We start from the raw sequence: 15,012 nt of genomic DNA on the forward strand, positions 1-15,012 counted from the left end.
TATCTCTGACAAAGAATCTACCTTATCTTTATTTTGTGTGTGGGCACGCATGTGTGTGCCAGCTCTGGCACTTAATCAGGTCATCAAAATATATACTATATATTAATCTGTTTACTTGTATGAATGCTACATACTTGAGGAGTACTGACCTCATGTATGAGACTTTCAATTATTTTTTTAAAAAAGGGCTCCCAAATCAGTGTTGTTACAAATACATATGCAGTTCTTTAACTGAATAAACTGCGTTAACAAATATGAGGGCCAAGACTGTTGGATGAGAGGTTTATGCATACAAACAATGTGTGTGTCTTGCTCAGGAAAACATCTGTCCTGTTCCTCCCCCCCAAAAAGGAATAATTTGGGTCATGCCATAGATACCTACACATGTATTTGTGTAGGGGGGGGGGGGGGTCTCTCCATATAATGGCTTCAAAACAGATTTATTCTTACAGGCATGACAAAAAATATCTTTTAACATTGCTATCAAGTTATGAATTACAATTTTAGAATCAGGTTAGTGTGGTATGTAAATAATGCAGCTATTTTACCCCTGTTTCATAATTCAAATAACATTAAATTTTACTCAGCCACAATGTTACAATGAGATTAATTATGTATTTTTGTGTGAATTTAAGCTTCTTTAAACTGCCTGCCTTAAAAAAAATACTTATTTACATAGTATTTCTGGAGTTTTTCACTTATGAAAGCACTATCCATTTTCTAAGCTCACAGTCAAACATTTAAGCAGAAATTGGGTAATTTTGGAATAACCAGTAAGGATGATAAGGATGATTTATCTGAATGAATTAATTTCTCCCTGGGAAGGATAGCAGAAGCTGGTACGTAGAAGTCTGGGTATGGGAGGGGCCTTGCAGACTTGCTCACGTAGTTCATATCTGCACAGGTAGTTGAGGGACAAGAAAAGAAGATAAGAGCAAAATCAAGAGATGAGGGTGGGAGGGCTCATGGGGTACACAAACTGGTGCAGTGTGGAGTTGAACCTGGGACAGAAATTAGGCATAGATTTACATTGTCAGCCTTAAATTTAGTGCTGCATTGGATTCCTTCCCAGTAGATAGGATTCAGATGAGATTCGTTGCAAAGATGAGGAAGGAGGATGACCGAGACCTAAAAGAAAACAAACCAAATAAAACAACAAGCCCCGAACCAGCAGAGCATAAAATGCCCCATGGACTGAAATCTCTTCTGTAAATGGTGCTGATCTAGTACGGGAGTGTTGAAGTCCTTGAGAATACTGGGCGTACTTTGCGATTTTTAAGTGAAGCTAGCTTTTCAAAACAGAGGGCATGGTTGTTCTGGGTGCTTATTTTCATAGGTAGAGTGTTGTCCACTGTTGTAACTGCTGTTGCTGCATGTGAGATGAGGACAGTAAGGCAGCAAGGGGGTTGATGCAGTGTGCCTGGGGAGGGCCCTGAACACACTCTGCCTGCACAATGGCACATAGACGACATGTGACTCAAGTTCCCACATCAACGTAGGCATGCTAGCGCTGCGCTGTGCTCCACAGGCACCAGGCTGACTAGCACGGGGCAATATGATGCTGTCCTGAAGCCTTGTGCTTGGAATCAGCTTGCTCTGCTCTGATTTGAAAGCACTGGGCTCCCTGCATGGCTGAGACGTGGGCTATGTTATACCACTCTTAGCGGGACACCTGGGTTCTGTGCTTGACCTTGGGCATCCTTCTTTATACCTCTGCGCTGCAGTTTCCACATCACAGTAATTATGTCTTTTGCTTCCTTTCTTTAAGTGCATTGGCATAGATCTGGAAAGCGGTATATAGAAATATCAAGGATTATTGTTGCTAAACACTGTGGGAGATATCCATGACTTTTGCCTTGCCGTGTTACACACCCAGTTTCTTAAAATCTTTAAGGAAAATAGATTTCTTTGTAAAAGTAGTTTCAGTGAATAAGTAAGGCAATGTTTCATAGGTTACTCAGGAATTTCAAGTGACTTGAGACTGGATAATGGAGCTGACCTGTACATTTATCTGAACTGTTCTTGATTAAGGGGTGGGTCTGTTCTGCAGAAAAACTACAAGTGAGAATTTGCCCTTTACATTTAGATGATTATTTTTATACTATGTTTCTTGACCTTTCGGTGCTGTGTTTGGTGCTGGTGGTTGCTAAGCACATTTTAGCTCCTTCTTTAAAAATCAGTTAGAAGATACTGATGGGTTTGAGACTGTATTCAAGAGCTGGTAGTGTGCTTGTGCTTTTGGCTTTTTTACTCTCATATCTTTTGCTGCTCAGCTGCTAAGACCATGACCTAGCTGATGCTGTAATACTTCTTCCTTTCTCTCCTTTGACCCACTGTTTTCAGAGTTTCCTTAGAGTCCTGCATACAAACCACACATACGGCAGCTTGATGCTTCTGTGTGTGTAGCAGCTGGTTTTGCCCTTGTTCTACAGTTGACCTTGCAAGGTCTTTCTTTCACAGTAATGTTTATATTTTATTCATTTTCAGGTTTGAGACTGTATTCCTGTAACAGCGTTTATCCTGAGAGCTGTTGTTCACATGTGGATAACAATTGCAATAAACAAATGGAGTTACAGCAAAGCACTGTATGCATGCATGAACCTTACATGCATCTCCTCTGATTTGCAAATGTAGTATCTTTCACATGTTGCCAAAATTACAGCTGTTTGTTCCAACAGCTTCCCCTAAACATTTGTGTGACAATGCAGGACAGAAACTTTTCAGTACAAGGTGGATCCTTATTTACAAACTGTCTTTTAATTTCTAACATATTGGCTGAATGAACTAGAAGATGACAAGTAATAGCTACATGATGTTAGCCAAAATTCTTTAACTCGGCAGCTGAGGTTTGATAGGCTTTGGTACCTACCCAATTAATAAATAATACGTTCAGTTCTGAGCTGCTGCTGAAGCCTTCTGCAGAGATGTCCATCAGGCATTCTTGGGTTGTAAAACTGGTGTGGAACGGGGACAAGGACAGAGACTTCTCTAGCTTTATTGAATGAAGACATTGGGAATAAAAGGTTGGAAAATAATTATCTTCATGGACTTCAGCCTGAGCAAAGAAGTATTGAAAGCAGTGCTGGATGCAGAGGCTGGATAAGAATCTGTGCTTCAGGTTCAGGGCTGATAATTTGCACATTTGCATATGAGCACTGATGGCGCAATCAAACCAGAGGCATGCTGGAAATCTTTACCCAGAGCTTTCCACAACTGCAAGGATGTAATTGTGCTATTCTGGAGAGATTTTTCAGTCTCTCAACTGCAAAATATCCATAGAGTATTTTGGGTGTCCTACCCCTCTTCTATCTTACTCTGGCTAGTTTTTGATTCTTGCTTTCTTTTAGGAGCGTGGCAAGTTCTTGTTTAACTAGCAGCTGGCACACTACATCAGGAGACTTTGCTAGTCCTGTTGAGGTAGGTCACCACTCCCAGGAGACATGTGAGGCATCTTTAAACTGGGGTTTAGGGTCCCAGGATGAACTAGACCAGAGGAGTCTGTAGTCACTGGAACATTTTCCAAAGGCTCTGTCCTGAGTGAGGAGCTCAAGTCATGTTGAAAGTTGATGGGACTTTAGGATCTACACAAAAATAAAACCATGTCTACAAGAGTAATTACCATCGACTAGGCTTTTATGTTTTGAAATCTTTCCTGTCTTGAGTAGTCAATCCAAATCCTTCCGACCACCCATTCCTAAGTGCACTTGCAGATTAAGCATTATTTTTCATTTGGCATCTACAACTAGTTGCTATTGCATCTGCTAATGATTAAAATCACTAGAATTTTTTTTTTTTTTTTTTGTCACTAGAAGCCTCTCCTGAGTGCTCCCCTTTTTTGGGTGTATATAAGTACTCATTTCTTGGATGCTAAGAAATTTTCTGTTAGCCACCTAAAAACATAGACATTATGGCTCTATATAATAGTTCTCAATTATCTTGCTTCTGGAATCTGGTTAATAGACAACAGCTGAAGTCGAAAAATGTTTGTAAATGCATTTACGATTGACATATTTTTTTCTAGGATTTTTCTAACGTAGTGATCAATGGTCATCACCCAGCCACTACTGCCTCTTGAGAACAACAGTTTTCTGAGGGGAATGTTCTGAGGTTCTAACAGACTACTTAGTAACATGGTTTTCTTTTGATGAGACTATATTTTCATCTTCTGGTACAGTAACTATTACCTATTTCAGGGGTGTGGGATCAAGCTTCCACTGTAAGTATAGTTGAGGGACAGGCAAAGGATATGAATATTACAGATTTCTTTTGTAATTCTATCATTTCACAAAAAAACAGTTTAGTTCTCAGCTTTCAAGGGCTTATTTTATTTTAAGAAGTGTGCATTACGTTGTTAGGCTTCCTTTTATATCCTTGCTATTTACTTTTTCACACTTTTTGTGTGAAATAAGAATAAGAACTTGGGAACTCTGAAGTCTCTCCCTTGCACAGGCTGGAATATTTAAAGGGTTTGTGCTTACAGGTCCTCATCAGTGTCCCAGTCCTTTGTTCCTTCATGGTAACTTTTAGATTTTAGCTTCCCATTCACCCTCTTATAGCTCTGCATATCTTGTGCTTTTTTATTGCTGCAAATATTGTGATTTCCATACAAAATGTTCTAGTAGTCTGCTAGCAGAGCAGACTTACGTACAAGACTTACGTACAAGGTAAACGTACTTTTTCTCCAGTTAAAATTTTTGCTGTTTTTTCTGAAAGCTCTTTGAGGAATTCTTTTCTCTTGCATACCAAGGGACAAAATCACCTGATGTCATAATCTTAATAGTACAAGATCTTTTTCTGTCTGAGGCTAGTTGCCTTTATACTCTGTGAGTGTGAGTTACCAGAGAGGGACATTCATTTTGAAAGGTACTGGTTTGAAGTTCAAATACCTGATTTTTTTGTGCACCACATGCTTATCAGACATTGTGAAAAATCTGTGATTGACTATGGGCTTTTCGTAAATCACGTTTTTTGAAGTACTCAAAATGCTTCTTTTCTTTTTCTTTTTTTTATCTTGTATGTCTAATAGTAAGGACTGATGCTTTCCTCATGGTGTAGTGGGGCAGAACTACAGGTGAGTTTGTTGCAGCTTGACAAAGACATGCAGCGTGGTTCACAAACCTCTACAGCACAACCTTGAAATTAGGCTTTCTCAGGAATAACTGAAGGAGCAAGTATGGAGCTGTCTAAAGACCATTCCTACACGTAGGAAGCAATGCAGAGCAGTATACAGTGGAAGGATGTCATTTCTTTGTTTCTGGTCTTTTTCAAGGCTGCTAAGTGGAAAAAGATGAATGGATGAAAATAGATTTTTAACATATATATTTTTTTCTTTCTCTCTTAAGGCACTGCTTCCACCTAGAGCTTTCTTCCAAAACTTGAAATGAATGGAATCTCTTTCATTGAATTTAAATTGAATAAAATTAGAAGTGCTATGCGAAGCCTTTGGGATGGGGAATTTTCACATGTTTTCTAATGAATGGCATTCTCCAGCTGGCCCTGTACACTGCCTAATATTTTGCACAGCCCTAAAAATTTGGGGTCCGCGTGCTTTGTTCACCTTGGATATTTGTATCAGTGAGAATATTTTGAGAGAGAGACTCTATTGAGAATAAGATTTTATTAACTCATGGAGGATATAATATTATTTTATATGCAATAATTTTCAGCTTCAGAACGCTTTTGTGTAATATTATAAATCAAGCTCAGCTAAAATATGCACTGTGGAGTTTGTAATTAGTACTATAATGATCGTTTATAAAACAATGATTAAGTTGCTGTTTTTGTGGGAGTCTCTATCCCTTATATACTGTTGAACAGGGATAAAATTCGCCAGGAGAACCTCCCCCAGTGTTGTCACTGAAATGTAGGTGCTGCTTGCAGAAGCCCTGTGCAGAAAGCTTTTCCGTGCACGTGGACGTGCGTGCTTTGTAAGAAATGTAAGGATTATTCTAGAAAAGAAACTGACTGGTGACATCTGAAAATTCTCTTACTCTTTAAAATGTTACATGGTAGTTTCTTCTGCTTTCCTTTAACTTAAAGAGGCCTGCTTTGATGAATGACAGGTCTTCATCTTTCTCATGGGGAAGAAAGTAGCAAAATAGCAGCTTTGATTCACCTTTCTCTTGAGAGATGTTACAGAATATTTTGTAAGTTGCAATGTCATCTTTACATCAGTTGTATTTTCCTTTTCCAGTGATCTCGGAATATTTTTTTTTCCTGGGGTTTATGTGCCATCTTATGAAAATATGTAGAAGTCTTCCAATTTGCTTTAATGTCCTGGAAGGTTGACCTTAGAAATATTCACCCTACCCTGGAGACGATGAATTTGTCACCAAAGTGTAAGCCTTTTTTTCCCTTCCACATGAAGACTTTTTTCTTTGAGCTGTTTAAGGCTCTGTTTTGGCAACTCCCTGCAGGCAGATGCAGCGCAGTGCTCCCCGAGTGCCTGCACCGTGGGGGTCTACGAAGGCACACCAGCACAGACATGCACCCCCAGCTGCTGGACTGGGAGCTTATAAACTAACAGCTGGTTTTCATCAACCTGTGGTTTTCAGCGCTGTTCAACTCTAAAAGGAATACAGTTTTGTTTGTGGAAAAGCTCAGTACCTGCTTATGATTAGCTCTGCCACAGTATTTTTTCACACAAGTCTTATTTTATATAAACTTCAGAGGGTTTTATAAAAATGAAATGTTTAACTACTAGGAAAATAAAACTGAAACAATGCAGTGACTCAGAGGAAATCTTTATTTTTTTTTTCTCCAATGTTTTCTGGGAAAATTGCTAACTCAAGGTACATCTGAAAGTCTGGCCCAAAGCACCTCTCCCATATTTAAGATTACATGCAGTGCTTTTTCCTCCTATTAGTGTGGGTGTGTGTGTACACCCATGTACACCAGATTTTTATCAAGGACAGTGAGAAGGAGCATACTTCTGAAGAGCTTAATATGACATTTTCTCCAGTCATCCATTTGAGATGTTTTAGGGTTTCTTTGCTTTTAAAAAGATGATGCAGCCATACCATCCTGTATGCATACTTCTCTTGACCTTTGTCCTTCTAACTAAGGCTGCTCCCAGTGACTTTCTAATACTTGCTACTCTCATGTATTTTTTGTCTAAGTGCCTTTCTGTAGTGAACACCTTCTTGAAGTTCTGTTACACTTTTGGACCAGAAGATTTTGAAGTAATACTTAAATATGCAACAATTAGAATGTAAAAGCCCAAATAACATTACAATAGAGGGTTTGGGTTTTTTGAGAATTCTCAGAATTATTTTTATCCATGAAGTAAATTGTTTCAAACAGTGTGAGGATTTTTTTGTTCTAAGTAAACCTTGTGGCATGAAACTCCATAAAATAAGGAAATATTGGACATACAAAATTAGAAAGTAACTGTCCCAATTTAATGGGCAACAGAAGAGGTGTTTTTTTTCTCTCTTTTCCCTTTGCTGTAAAAATAAAAACAAAAAATGGAAAGTCTGTTTCTATACCTAACATGCCCTTTATTTTAAATGGTTGTTTTACCTCTTCTCATATTATTTTGGTTTAAGAAACTTGTGCCGGCACAAGGCTGGTCTCAAATATATAGATGAGATTGAGTCTTTTTAGACTTTTATTATTAATATTAATGTACTAGGTCTTTTCTTTGAGTTATGCTCACTTAACTGTAGTTACCATATATTCTGAATACAATTTCTGTGTTATTCTATAAAACAAATTTTGGAATTGATGGAATCACGTTTTCGTTCATTTCATTACATTTATTTAATTGGAGGTGGCAATGTCTAGTCCATACCAGACTTTCTCACAGAGAATAGTGTAGGTTTTTATGTGATTACAAGTTGAGGCAATCCCCTCTAAGTGAAATTCCTTAATAGCAGTAACAGTGAGCATCTTATATGTGGGAAGAGCTTAAATCAGACCCAAAGACACATGCTGTGAGTTCTCTAACATTCTGTACCATTTTTAAAGTCACTTAGATTTATCTTATCATCCAGAGTGTTAAAGCGTATCAGATCTATTGCTGGTTTCCACAGAGAGTTAGATATATTCTGTATGCATGCAGCAGCATTGAGATCATGTGTCATCTCGCTTTTGGCATTTTTAAAACAGTCTGATTGCAACTGGAGTGTGGTGGTGGGGTTTCCCATTGACGTTAATTGCCTACATAAGAGATGGCTAATGGGAAATATAACCCAAATATATCTATGTATCTCTTGTCATTAGATTTTTGTTACGTGTTTGGGCTGCTGATATGCAGAATCTATGCAGGCTTGCCTTGGCGTAACCTGTGTTTGTGTGTGCAGGTGCATGCAAGTGACTGGAAGCTGGGTCTGGAAGGATATGAAGCCAGGGAAAACTGTGTACTTCTGTACTTAAGCCAGCTGCAGTCCTTGGAAGTTCCTCTGGTCAGGATGTAGGCTCTTCTAGTTTTGCTGCAGCATGGCTGATCAGTACCTGTTTCAGCCTCAGTTCCAGCAACTATTATTCTTGGTTTATTGCTCTCTATTATGCTTGTTTGAATTGTACTTCTAGAAAACATTCTAATATTGCAATTTTTCAGATATGAAGGACAGTAGGTCACTTGTTCAGTGAACATAGTAATTTAGGAGGCATTTACTTTGCTCATTGGGGAAAAAATCACTTATTGTTTTGTTTTCTTTTTTCTTCAACAGAGTTGTATCAGGCCATTTAGCATCGTGTTGATCCAGCAGCAATAAAGCGTTACTTCATTGAGACTGATGGAAGTAACTCTTCAATAGCCATAAATCCACCTGCCTGCATGTTGCATTATCTGCCTTCTCAAACATCAGGTAAGCTTGAGAGTTTCCTTATTACTAATTTTTGGTAAGGATTGATGAGAGCTGCGTGACAATGTCCCTTGCTAAAGGACATGGCAGACCTGTTTCACAGCTACCTTGTGGTTTGTGCTGTGATTCATACCACAGCAAAGTGTTGGGGCTTTTAAACTGATCTTCTCCACTCATACCAGCAATACTTTTATACTTGTTATGCCTTTGTTTAAGTGTTTAAAACATGATAGAAAGAAAAGATCAGACTGTTTGCTGTCAGATGATGAAGAATTGCTATCTGGCCTTCTACTCTCCCCCTTAATTTTAGTTCTTCATTCACAGGGGTCTGTTCTGGTATAGGGTAGAGCTAGCTTCCACCTGCAGCCAGTTGCTGTTTCCTCATGGCAGTGAACAGTGCTGAGCCTAGACTTTGGCCTGGCAGAAGTAGAACAAGGACTAAGTGATTGTGTAAAGCTTAATGTTTTGCTAGGCCTATGCAGTGGTCTGCACACACCTTCCTTCTCATTCTTCCATGTTCCTAAGACCAGATTTTGAAGCACCAAGTTCTTTCAGGAGTTAACCAGCTTTTGGCTGCTCGTAGCGCTTCAGGGGCTGTCATAGCTCAGCTCCATAGTTGGTCAGAGGCCTCTGTTGCAGTAATTCCTCCTTGTCCTGGAGTAAGTAATGATGGGGGGATAAGGGAGGATACTTCAGCTGGCACCACAGAAAAAACTGCCCTCTCCTTTGCCTCCTGGGAATGGGTCTGTGTTTGGCTACTTGCCATGCATGTTGGAGTGTGGAGTGGGACATTACAGCTGTCTCTGCTGAACTCCACTTGTGGCTTTAAGGTTTGTTTGGGTTTGTTTTGAAAGACTTGGATGCAGCTGTCTCGAATTTCCCCTCAAATATGTTCATTTGGCCTTGCTTGTAATGAGCTGAATTTCATATTGCCTGTACTGCGCAGCCAGATTGCTACACAGAATCTTAACAGCTTTAATAATTCCCCTAACCATCCAATTAGACTAATAATAAAGGCTTAATTACATATCCAGTTAATCATCAGATTTGTTCACTGAATGGCTTTAATTGGTAGATAGAGCTGTTACACTTTTCTAGTTTGAAAGCTATCACCCATTTTTGCTCACAGCTATATCCACCCGATTGTTTTTATGATTGAGACTTGACCAGCATTTATTAAGAAAATAAAACGGTTCAGGAGCAAAGAAATACAACTACCCAGTGCTGTTGCAGCACCCTTCCACATCCTGTGTTCCAGCCAGGACCTCGCTTTACTGTGCTTTGTACTGCACATGTTGAAGGAACTCCAAATAGCAAATGGCTGCTTTACAGGTTTCCAAAAATGAAGCTGTTCTGTATTCTGCCCAGGTAGTTCCCTCAAAATGACTGTTAAAGACTCTGGGACCTGGAAGCCCCTTGGCTTTGTAGGATTCAATAATGCACCACCTAAGCCATTTTGAAATAGATACTTCAGTAGCCCTGAGTCTTTTCTTATTATGGAAACATATAAATTGGCTCATCCTGTAAAACCCTTCAGTTTTAAAAATGTAAAACCTAATTGCCTTATGGACATTCAAAGAATAGAGGCGCTTCTCTGGGGAGATTTTGCACTGAACCAAAAGATGACAGAACTAGTTAGTGATTAAAAAGAAAAAAAGAGTTAACCTCTTGATGCCAGTTGTCAGGATTTCCCCCACATATATTTCTGCCTGGTTTAATTGCTACTATATTTCTACAACATACAGATCTTATTTCATTTTCTTTAGGGATGAATGTGGTAACTGTTTACAGAAACCTCATTGTCCCAGTCATTTTCCCTTCATGCTTTCAAATCAAATGCCCTGTCAAATTGCAAATTATTTTTCTTCATTTAACAAGTCTTCCAGTATCCTGAGTTCAGAAGACCCATGTTCAATGTTGAGCTTTAGCTGACAATATTGTATTGACCTTCGCTGTATTTTACGAAGGTATCATTTGAAACTACCTTGGGGGGGAGGAGGGAGCCTTCTAGTATGTCAAGAATAATTATTCTGCCTTTGCATAAATAATCTTTTATCAGAGGAGAAGAAATGGTGATATTTTTAGCAGGCTTTACACCCTGGGGAAGTAAATGGCACATAAAAATGAAGTTTCAAAGTGTTGGCCTATAGAAAAAGGAGCAGTGTGTGACAGCAAAAAAAAGTGAATTTCTGTGAATTAGTACAACTCATTATTCGTGCCATACACACTTGCTGCCTTACATTCCCTGCATTGTAGCTGGAATATAAAATAAAACCCTGGCAGCCATCTCCCCGGCCCTCGGTGGCGGCCGCTCTGATTGGAAGCCACCTACAGAATGGCAGAGAGCATCAAGGAGCTGGAAGCTGGGAAACATGCAGAGCAACCGTTTCTTAAAGTGCATGTCACAAGTTACCTTTAAATATATTTAAGTGCTTTAGGTTTAACAGGCACCTCAGTTCCCCCTTACAACTCATTTAAGAGTGCATGTGTGGGGAAACACACAGATCAATAGCACTTTGACAAACTGTGATTCCATAGCTGGTTCCTTTACAAAATAGAATAAAAGATTTCAGAAAATGCACAAATGCCAAACCTCAAGTAGGAGAAATGATCCTACTTCAGTAGTTTTATCTTTCCCATCCTGGGTTTCTGGCTGTTTGGTGTAAGAGCTTTAGGTTTGTTTAATCTTTGTGTGCAAAATGTATTCTAAACAATGCTAGTGAGTGTGTAGCGTGTAATATTTCGATTAATTTCTCTTCAGGTTATTCACAAAATACATGTCTTCATGATACAGATCTAGTAATTTCTGTAATCAAGGTTGGAAAAATCAAGGTCTTGCTGGTCAAGCCTTGAGGTTCTCATGTAGCAATATGCAATATATGTTACGTATATATATATATTAATTAGTATCTCACAACAGCATTTAGCTGGCACCAAAACTAATAGCTGCCAAACCTGGAAACCTCCAGTGAATTGACTCTTGTGGGCTCCAGCTCTCTCTGTACTGCCTCATCTTGCCCCCAGGTGCATCTCCCTGCCCCAGAACTGGAAGGAGAGTACTAACATGGCATGCCCTTTGCAGAGGACAGGGGAAGGATTCCTGAGCAGAGCCCACCACTCCCTGGGTGCCTTTGAGTGCCAGAGGAGCGCTGCCAGTGCGTGGTGTCCCCCTTTGCCTGCCTTCCTTCTCCTCCTGGCTGGGTGCTGAGACACCTCCCTGGCAAAGCATGTCTTTCATTGTGAGAGACCATAAGTAAAGAGAATTTCTTCATGACTAGGGAATTCTTTCTAGAATATCAACTTTTTTGCACCACTCTATAGTTTCATAACTATCCTTCAACTCCAGTTCTTGCCTTGGTGAAAGTCAGTGATGCTTTCTGAACTGTGGGACCTTCATCATCGTTTTCAGACCGATTTTTGCCTGCTGAAATATAAAATGCTTTTAAGATCTTGGCAGTTTTTATTTGTGTCTGTTACATCATGTCCACTGTAACCATTTAGTAATCAGGTTGAGATTCCTTTCTCTGTACCTCCCATTATGCAGTATAACACTTGCTTACAACCATATCAGGAATCTTCCTAGTTTATGATGGTTCATTAAGTGCATACAATTAAGCATCTGTTCAAACTACAGTGTTAAACTTTATGGCGTTTGGGTTGACAGTCAAGTGTGTTCAGTTCAAATGCCACATTTCAGTACCTGCCTTTTTAATATTTTATTTTGTTGCCTCTTAATTAGCGTTTTTTTTTTTTTTTTTTTTCTGACCCTTGCAGATTCTGCCCAGAAAGAGACACTACAGCTGCTTCTTGCTTTTCCAAAACCACTTACTGCCCTGGCCTAGCTCTGTGACCTGACAATTGTTGTTTGCCTCCTTTTAAATGATGTGAGCCTTGAGAGCCTTTCCTTTTCATACTTTGCATCAAATATGTTTTTCTGTCTCTCTATTTACTCACCTCCTTTTAAAACTCTTAAGAGTTCACTTTTATTTTTTCACTCATCAGAGCAATAAGTAGTTCTTAGAAAGCTTGTAGACCTGCAAACTCTCCCCTTGCCAAGTGAAGCTGAGATCCTATTGCAGTGATTCTTCCTCTTCTCAGCATGCATCCCTCTCCCTTATCACTTGTCATGGTCTTGTCAAGCATTCAAATGTAAGCTCTTTGGGGAAGGGCTGTATGTTTTAATATGTTTCTTTATAGCTTCTGGTGCTCTCAGAGAATAAATGAATGTTCAAGGTCAATCTACTGAAGTTTATTTGATATACCAAAACTCTTATCCTGTGCTTTGGATCCAGCAGAATGAGCAAATTCAGTTTTATGTCCGCTGGCCTTAACTGACAAATTATGAATGCAATTTAAAACTATTGCAACGGTGCTATCCCTTCCTGCTGCTAACCTTACTAAAGGGCTGTTACAGCAGAAGATAACCTGTTTTCAGAAGCAATTGCCATAAGCCTTACACTGAAGGATACAGATAGGACTGAGAATGGCTGTATGGATCTGGCCTTATTCAAGGCCTTATTCTGGCCAGGACTCTGCAGGCTTTCAAAAGAGAACTAATGTTGTGGTTTAGGCCATGCAAGCATGAAGCACAAATCTGTGACAGACTGCTAGGTATCAACAGTACTAATTGGGACTGTTCATAGGATTAAGGAAGCAATAGCATCAGTACGAAGGCTACGGAACATGTTCACATGGAAAACTGGAGCAACAGCATCTGGTAAGCAGTTAGGCATACTGCAGCAGCACGACAGAAACTCCATTCTGAATATGTATTCATTAGTCTGCATTGTGTGAGTCTGGAGTACAAAAGGAGGAAGGAATGGAGACTTTAAAAGTGGTGTTGTCTTCTAATATAAATGTGCTTCTGCTGCTGGATACAGTGCTTAAAGTCAGAAGTAAACGGACTGGGTTATGAACTCAAGCTGTTCAGATAAGTGAACTCATTCTGCTTCTAAAGTTCTGTGTAGCAGCTGTTTTGCTGTTAGTTTTGGTTTTGAATATGTAAACATTTAAATACTGTTTGAGCTCGAGTATCTCCCTCTGCTACTGTACTGACTGCAGAGTAACTTCATTTTCCCCCTCCAAATCCATTCTAATAACAATGTATTAAGTAACAAAATGGTGTTCTGATGAGGGGAACCATCACTGTTAAACATTTAACCCTTCCTGCTTATGCTGAGGAGTGGAAATATGTGAGAGGAATTCATCTCTCCAGGAATTTCAAGGGAACTTCTGACCACGTTTCTCATTTATAGTGATTCTTTTTCTCATCATGGAACTCTTGGAAGGAACTTAGTATTTGTAAGTCAGTGTTAGCATGAATGTTATTGCACAAAACTAGATGTTGGCCACATAATGGAAGAACCTGGAGAAGTCTGGAAACTGAGGCTGATAGATATAAACATCTAGAAAGTGAGTACCGCCCAAGTGGTGTGAAGATACAAACATCCTCTACTCCTTTATGTGACGATGTTCATTACTTACTCATGCAGTTACTGAGAACTCATTCCTCCCATTCTTGTGTAGCTTTGTCCTCTGCTTCAGACTTGGGAGAGCTGGCTAAGCTTTTCTTCCCTTTTTCCTTTCTTCTCTCATTTTTTGATTAGCAGCCCTTAGTTCCCTTCTTTCCTGTTTTGTTGCTCCTTTTTTTTTTTTCTTTTGACTCCGTGCCCCCAGCTACAGCTGTAGCCTGGAAGTGGGACTGGGTGATGTCAGTGGCAGTCAGAGCCTGCTTCTCTGTCTGCCTTCTCTCCCTGGTGACTTCTGGCCACTCTGCTCCCCGCGCCTGCCTCCCCCCTGGGCTGTGCAGCCAGGCGTGCAGCCAGGGGCAGAGGCACTGGGTTTGGGCAGCTGCCCAGGAAGAATAGCTGGTCTCCTTCCTAGCTCAGCAGTCAGAAAAGTCCCTCCAGCATCAAATAGGAAAAGAAGATCTCTGAAAGTGGAGCAGCTCTAGCAATATTTTGCAAAAGGCAGAAATTAAGAATCATAAAATCTGCATCATAAAATCTGAATTTGCTTTCGATAGTGTTATATTTTCCTAATGTTGCAGTGTCAGAGATTTTTATCTCACAAGTGTGAGTGTTAAATAAACTCCACATGGTAGAGGAAAATTCAGTATGACAAAAGAAAATTAAGTATTTGCCAAAAGAAAATATTCGAGAAACAGGCTAATTTTTTTTTTTAAGTACCTAATTATTTGCAATCT

General features: G+C 39.6%; 1 protein-coding gene across 3 annotated transcripts in view; it reads left to right on the plus strand.

Annotated features, from left to right (window-relative positions):
- The window catches only part of LOC308176705 (uncharacterized protein), a 139,778-nt gene that overhangs the window by 39,438 nt on the left and 85,328 nt on the right, over positions 1-15,012 (plus strand). For 2 of the 3 annotated variants that reach the window (XR_013938509.1, XM_080552789.1), the window contains one exon: positions 8,673-8,810. The gene's annotated coding sequence lies outside the window, so the exon portion shown is untranslated. Of the gene's footprint in view, positions 1-5,458; positions 6,339-8,672; positions 8,811-15,012 lie in introns of those variants that run through there. The other variant, XR_013938510.1, reaches the window with a different exon arrangement.

The sequence above is a fragment of the Anser brachyrhynchus genome (genome assembly GCF_964034855.1).
Source record: "Anser brachyrhynchus genome assembly, chromosome: 12".
NCBI lineage: Eukaryota > Metazoa > Chordata > Aves > Anseriformes > Anatidae > Anser > Anser brachyrhynchus.